General features: G+C 49.1%; 1 protein-coding gene across 2 annotated transcripts in view; it reads left to right on the forward strand.

The window, feature by feature from the left end:
- pum3 (pumilio RNA-binding family member 3) overlaps positions 1–6,000 on the forward strand; it is a 71,418-nt gene that overhangs the window by 4,059 nt on the left and 61,359 nt on the right. The window lies entirely within an intron of this gene.

The following is a 6,000-nucleotide window of genomic DNA, read 5'->3' on the forward strand; positions in this document are numbered from 1 at the left end:
CAGGCTAAGTAAGTGGGCAAAAATTTGGCAGATGGAGTATGATGTTGGAAAGTGTGAGGTCATGCACTTTGGCAGAAAAAAAATCAAAAAGCAAGTTATTATTTAAATGGGGAAAGATTGCAAAGTGCTGCAGTACAGTGGGACCTGGGGGTACTTGTGCATAAAACACAAAAGGTTATTATGCAGGTACAGCAAGTGATCAGGAAGGCCAATGGAATCTTGGCCTTTATTGCAAAGGGGATGGAGTATAAAAGAGGGAAGTCTTGCTACAGTTATAGAAACATAGAAAATAGGTGCAGGAGTAGGCCATTCGGCCCTTCTAGCCTGTACCGCCATTCAATGAGTTAATGGCTGAACATGCAACTTCAGTACCCCATTCCTGCTTTCTCGCCATACCCCTTGATCCCCCTAGTAGTAAGGACTTCATCTAACTCCTTTTTGAATATATTTAGTGAATTGGCCTCAACAACTTTCTGTGGTAGAGAATTCCACAGGTTCACCACTCTCTGGGTGAAGAAGTTTCTCCTCATCTCGGTCCTAAATGGCTTACCCCTTATCCTTAGACTGTGACGTTTTAAACGTTTCTATGAGGTTCCCTCTCATTCTTCTGAACTCCAGTGAATACAAGCCCAGTTGATCCATTCTTTCTTGATAGTTCAGTCCTGCCATCCCGGGAATCAGTCTGGTGAACCTTCGCTGCACTCCCTCAATAGTAGGAACGTCCTTCCTCAGATTAGGAGACCAAAACTGAACACAATATTCCAGGTGTGGCCTCACGTTTAAAATTCTGACGGGTTTGGACAGGTTGGATGCAGGAAGAATGTTCCCAATGTTGGGGAAGTCCAGAACCAGGGGTCACAGTCTAAGGATAAGGGGTAAGCCATTTAGGACCGAGATGAGGAGAAACTTCTTCACCCAGAGAGTGGTGAACCTGTGAAGTTCTCTACCACAGAAAGTTGTTGAGGCCAATTCACTAAATATATTCAAAAAAGAGTTAGATGCAGTCCTTACTACTCGGGGGATCAAGGGGTATGGCGAGAAAGCAGGAAGGGGGTACTGAGGTTTCATGTTCAGCCATGAACTCATTGAATGGCGGTGCAGGCTAGAAGGGCTGAATGGCCTGCTCCTGCACCTATTTTCTATGTTTCTATGTCTCTCTCTCTCTCTCTCTCTGTCTCCATCAGTGTCTCTCTCTCTCTCTCTGTCTCCATCAGTGTCTCTCTCTCTCTCTCTGTCTCCATCAGTGTCTCTCTCTCTCTCTGTCTCCATCAGTGTCTCTCTCTCTCTCTGTCTCCATCAGTGTCTCTCTCTCTCTGTCTCCATCAGTGTCTCTCTCTGTCTCCATCAGTGTCTCTCTCTCTCTGTCTCCATCAGTGTCTCTCTCTCTCTCTGTCTCCATCAGTGTCTCTCTCTCTCTCTGTCTCCATCAGTGTCTCTCTCTCTCTCTGTCTCCATCAGTGTCTCTCTCTCTCGCTGTCTCCATCAGTCTCTCTCTCTCTCTGTCTCCATCAGTCAGTGTCTCTCTCTCTCTCTCTCTCTCTCTCTCTCTGTCTCCATCAGTCTCTCTCTCTCTCCATCAGTGTCTCTCTCTCTCTCTGTCTCCATCAGTGTCTCTCTCTCTCGCTGTCTCCATCAGTCTCTCTCTCTCTCTCTCTCTCTCTGTCTCCATCAGTCAGTGTCTCTCTCTCTCTCTCTCTCTCTCTCTGTCTCCATCAGTCTCTCTCTCTCTCTCTCTCTCTCTCTCTCTCTCCATCAGTGTCTCTCTCTGTCTCCATCAGTGTCTCTCTATCTCTCTCTGTCTCTCTCTGTCTCCATCAGTGTCTCTCTCTCTGTCTCCATCAGTGTCTCTCTCTCTCTGTCTCCATCAGTGTCTCTCTCTCTCGCTGTCTCCATCAGTCTCTCTCTCGCTCTCTCTGTCTCCATCAGTCAGTGTCTCTCTCTCTCTCTCTCTCTGTCTCCATCAGTCTCTCTCTCTCTCTCTCGCTCTCTCCATCAGTGTCTCTCTCTCTCTGTCTCCATCAGTGTCTCTCTCTCTGTCTCCATCAGTGTCTCTCTCTCTGTCTCCATCAGTGTCTCTCTCTCTCTGTCTCCATCAGTGTCTCTCTCTCTCTCTGTCTCCATCAGTGTCTCTCTCTCTCTGTCTCCATCAGTGTCTCTCTCTCTCTGTCTCCATCAGTGTCTCTCTCTCTCTGTCTCCATCAGTGTCTCTCTCTCTCTCTGTCTCCATCAGTGTCTCTCTCTCTCTCTGTCTCCATCAGTGTCTCTCTCTCTCTGTCTCCATCAGTGTCTCTCTCTCTCGCTGTCTCCATCAGTCTCTCTCTCTCTCTCTCTGTCTCCATCAGTCAGTGTCTCTCTCTCTCTCTCTCTCTCTCTCTCTGTCTCCATCAGTCTCTCTCTCTCTCTCTCTCTCCCATCAGTGTCTCTCTCTCTCTGTCTTCCATCAGTGTCTCTCTCTCTCTGTCTCCATCAGTCTCTCTCTCTCTCTCTCTGTCTCCATCAGTCAGTGTCTCTCTCTCTCTCTCTCTCTCTCTCTGTCTCCATCAGTCTCTCTCTCTCTCTCTGTCTCCATCAGTCTCTCTCTCTCTCCTCTCTCCTCTCTGTCTCCATCGGTGTCTCTCTCTCTCTCTCTCTCTCTCTCTCTCTCTCTCTCTGTCTCCATTGGTGTCTCTCTCTGTCTCCATCAGTGTCTCCCTCTCTCTCTCTCTCTCTCTCTCTCTCTCTGTCTCCATCAGTGTCTCTCTCTCTCTCTCTCTCTCTCTCTCCATCTGTGTGTGTGTGTGTCTCTCTCTCCATCAGTGTGTGTCTCTCTCTCCATCAGTGTGTGTCTCTCTCTCCATCAGTGTGTGTGTCTCTCTCCATCAGTGTGTGTGTCTCTCTCTATCTCTGTCTCCATCAGTGTCTCTCTCTCCCACTCTCTCTCTGTCTCCATCAGTGTCTCTCTCTCTCTCTCTCTCTCTCTCCATCTGTGTGTGTGTGTGTCTCTCTCTCTCTCTCTCTCCATCTGTGTGTGTGTGTGTCTCTCTCTCTCTCCATCAGTGTGTGTGTGTCTCTCTCTCTCTGTCTCCATCAGTGTCTCTCTCTCTCTCTGTCTCCATCAGTGTCTCTCTCTCTCTGTCTCCATCAGTGTCTCTCTCTCTCTCTCTCTGTCTCCATCAGTGTCTCTCTCTCTCTCTGTCTCCATCAGTGTCTCTCTCTCTCTGTCTCCATCAGTGTCTCTCTCTCTCTCTCTGTCTCCATCAGTGTCTCTCTCTGTCTCCATCAGTGTCTCTCTCTCTGTCTCCATCAGTGTCTCTCTCTCTCTCTGTCTCCATCAGTGTCTCTCTCTCTCTCTGTCTCCATCAGTGTCTCTCTCTCTCTCTGTCTCCATCAGTGTCTCTCTATCTCTCTCTGTGTCTCTCTCTGTCTCCATCAGTGTCTCTCTCTCTCTGTCTCCATCAGTGTCTCTCTATGTCTCCATCAGTGTCTCTCTCTCTCTGTCTCCATCAGTGTCTCTCTCTCTCTCTGTCTCCATCAGTGTCTCTCTCTCTCTCTGTCTCCATCAGTGTCTCTCTCTCTCTCTGTCTCCATCAGTGTCTCTCTCTCTCTCTGTCGCCATCAGTGTCTCTCTCTCTGTCTCTGTCTCCATCAGTGTCTCTCTATCTCTCTCTGTCTCTCTCTGTCTCCATCAGTGTCTCTCTCTCTCTGTCTTCCATCAGTGTCTCTCTCTCTCTCTGTCTCCATCAGTCTCTCTCTCTCTCTCTGTCTCCATCAGTCAGTGTCTCTCTCTCTCTCTCTCTCTCTCTCTCTGTCTCCATCAGTCTCTCTCTCTCTCTCTCTCTCTCTGTCTCCATCAGTGTCTCTCTCTCTCTCCTCTCTCTGTCTCCATTGGTGTCTCTCTCTGTCTCCATCAGTGTCTCCCTCTCTCTCTCTCTCTCTCTCTCTCTCTCTCTCTCTCTGTCTCCATCAGTGTCTCTCTCTCTCTCTCTCTCTCCATCAGTGTGTGTGTGTGTCTCTCTCTCTCTCCATCAGTGTGTGTGTCTCTCTCTATCTCTGTCTCCATCAGTGTCTCTCCCACTCTCTCTGTCTCCATCAGTGTCTCCCTCTCTATCAGTGTCTCCCTCTCTCTCTCTCTCTCTCTCTCTCTCTCTCTCCATCAGTGTGTCTCTCTCTCTCTCTCTCATCTGTGTGTGTGTGTGTCTCTCTCTCTCTCCATCAGTGTGTGTGTGTCTCTCTCTCTGTCTCCATCAATGTCTCTCTCTCACTCTCTCTCTGTCTCCATCAGTGTCTCTCTCTCTCTCTCTCTCTCTCTCTCTCTCTCTCCATCAGTCTCTCTCTCTCTCTCTCTCTCTCTCTCTCTCATCAGTGTGTGTGTGTCTCTCTCCATCAGTTTGTGTGTGTCTCTCTCCATCAGTGTGTCTCTCTCTCTCTCATCAGTGTGTCTCTCTCCCTCCCTCTCTGTCTCCATCAGTGTCTCTCTCTCTCTCTCTCCATCAGTCTCTCTCTCTCTCCATCAGTCTCTCTCTCTCTCTCCATCAGTCTCTCTCTCTCTCTCTCTCCATCAGTCTCTCTCTCTCTCTCTCATCTCTCTCTCCTCTCCATCAGTCTCTCTCTCTCTCATCAGTCTCTCTCTCTCTCCATCAGTCTCTCTCTCTCTCCATCAGTCTCTCTCTCTCTCCATCAGTCTCTCTCTCTCTCCATCAGTCTCTCTCTCTCCATCAGTCTCTCTCTCTCTCCATCAGTCTCTCTCTCTCTCCATCAGTCTCTCTCTCTCTCCATCAGTCTCTCTCTCTCTCCATCAGTCTCTCTCTCTCTCCATCAGTCTCTCTCTCTCCATCAGTCTCTCTCTCTCCATCAGTCTCTCTCTCTCCATCAGTCTCTCTCTCTCCATCAGTCTCTCTCTCTCCATCAGTCTCTCTCTCTCCATCAGTCTCTCTCTCTCCATCAGTCTCTCTCTCTCCATCAGTCTCTCTCTCTCCATCAGTCTCTCTCTCTCCATCAGTCTCTCTCTCTCCATCAGTCTCTCTCTCTCCATCAGTCTCTCTCTCTCCATCAGTCTCTCTCTCTCCATCAGTCTCTCTCTCTCCATCAGTCTCTCTCTCTCCATCAGTCTCTCTCTCTCCATCAGTCTCTCTCTCTCCATCAGTCTCTCTCTCTCCATCAGTCTCTCTCTCTCCATCAGTCTCTCTCTCTCCATCAGTCTCTCTCTCTCCATCAGTCTCTCTCTCTCCATCAGTCTCTCTCTCTCCATCAGTCTCTCTCTCTCCATCAGTCTCTCTCTCTCCATCAGTCTCTCTCTCTCCATCAGTCTCTCTCTCTCCATCAGTCTCTCTCTCTCCATCAGTCTCTCTCTCTCCATCAGTCTCTCTCTCTCCATCAGTCTCTCTCTCTCCATCAGTCTCTCTCTCTCCATCAGTCTCTCTCTCTCCATCAGTCTCTCTCTCTCCATCAGTCTCTCTCTCTCCATCAGTCTCTCTCTCTCCATCAGTCTCTCTCTCTCCATCAGTCTCTCTCTCTCCATCAGTCTCTCTCTCTCCATCAGTCTCTCTCTCTCCTCCATCAGTCTCTCTCTCTCCATCAGTCTCTCTCTCTCCATCAGTCTCTCTCTCTCATCAGTCTCTCTCTCTCCATCAGTCTCTCTCTCTCCATCAGTCTCTCTCTCTCCATCAGTCTCTCTCTCTCCATCAGTCTCTCTCTCTCCATCAGTCTCTCTCTCTCCATCAGTCTCTCTCTCTCCATCAGTCTCTCTCTCTCCATCAGTCTCTCTCTCTCCATCAGTCTCTCTCTCTCCATCAGTCTCTCTCTCTCCATCAGTCTCTCTCTCTCCATCAGTCTCTCTCTCTCCATCAGTCTCTCTCTCTCCATCAGTCTCTCTCTCTCCATCAGTCTCTCTCTCTCCATCAGTCTCTCTCTCTCCATCAGTCTCTCTCTCTCCATCAGTCTCTCTCTCTCCATCAGCTCTCTCTCTCTCCATCAGTCTCTCTCTCTCCATCAGTCTCTCTCTCTCCATCAGTCTCTCTCTCT

The sequence above is a fragment of the Pristiophorus japonicus genome, chromosome 1, assembly GCF_044704955.1.
Source record: "Pristiophorus japonicus isolate sPriJap1 chromosome 1, sPriJap1.hap1, whole genome shotgun sequence".
NCBI lineage: Eukaryota > Metazoa > Chordata > Chondrichthyes > Pristiophoridae > Pristiophorus > Pristiophorus japonicus.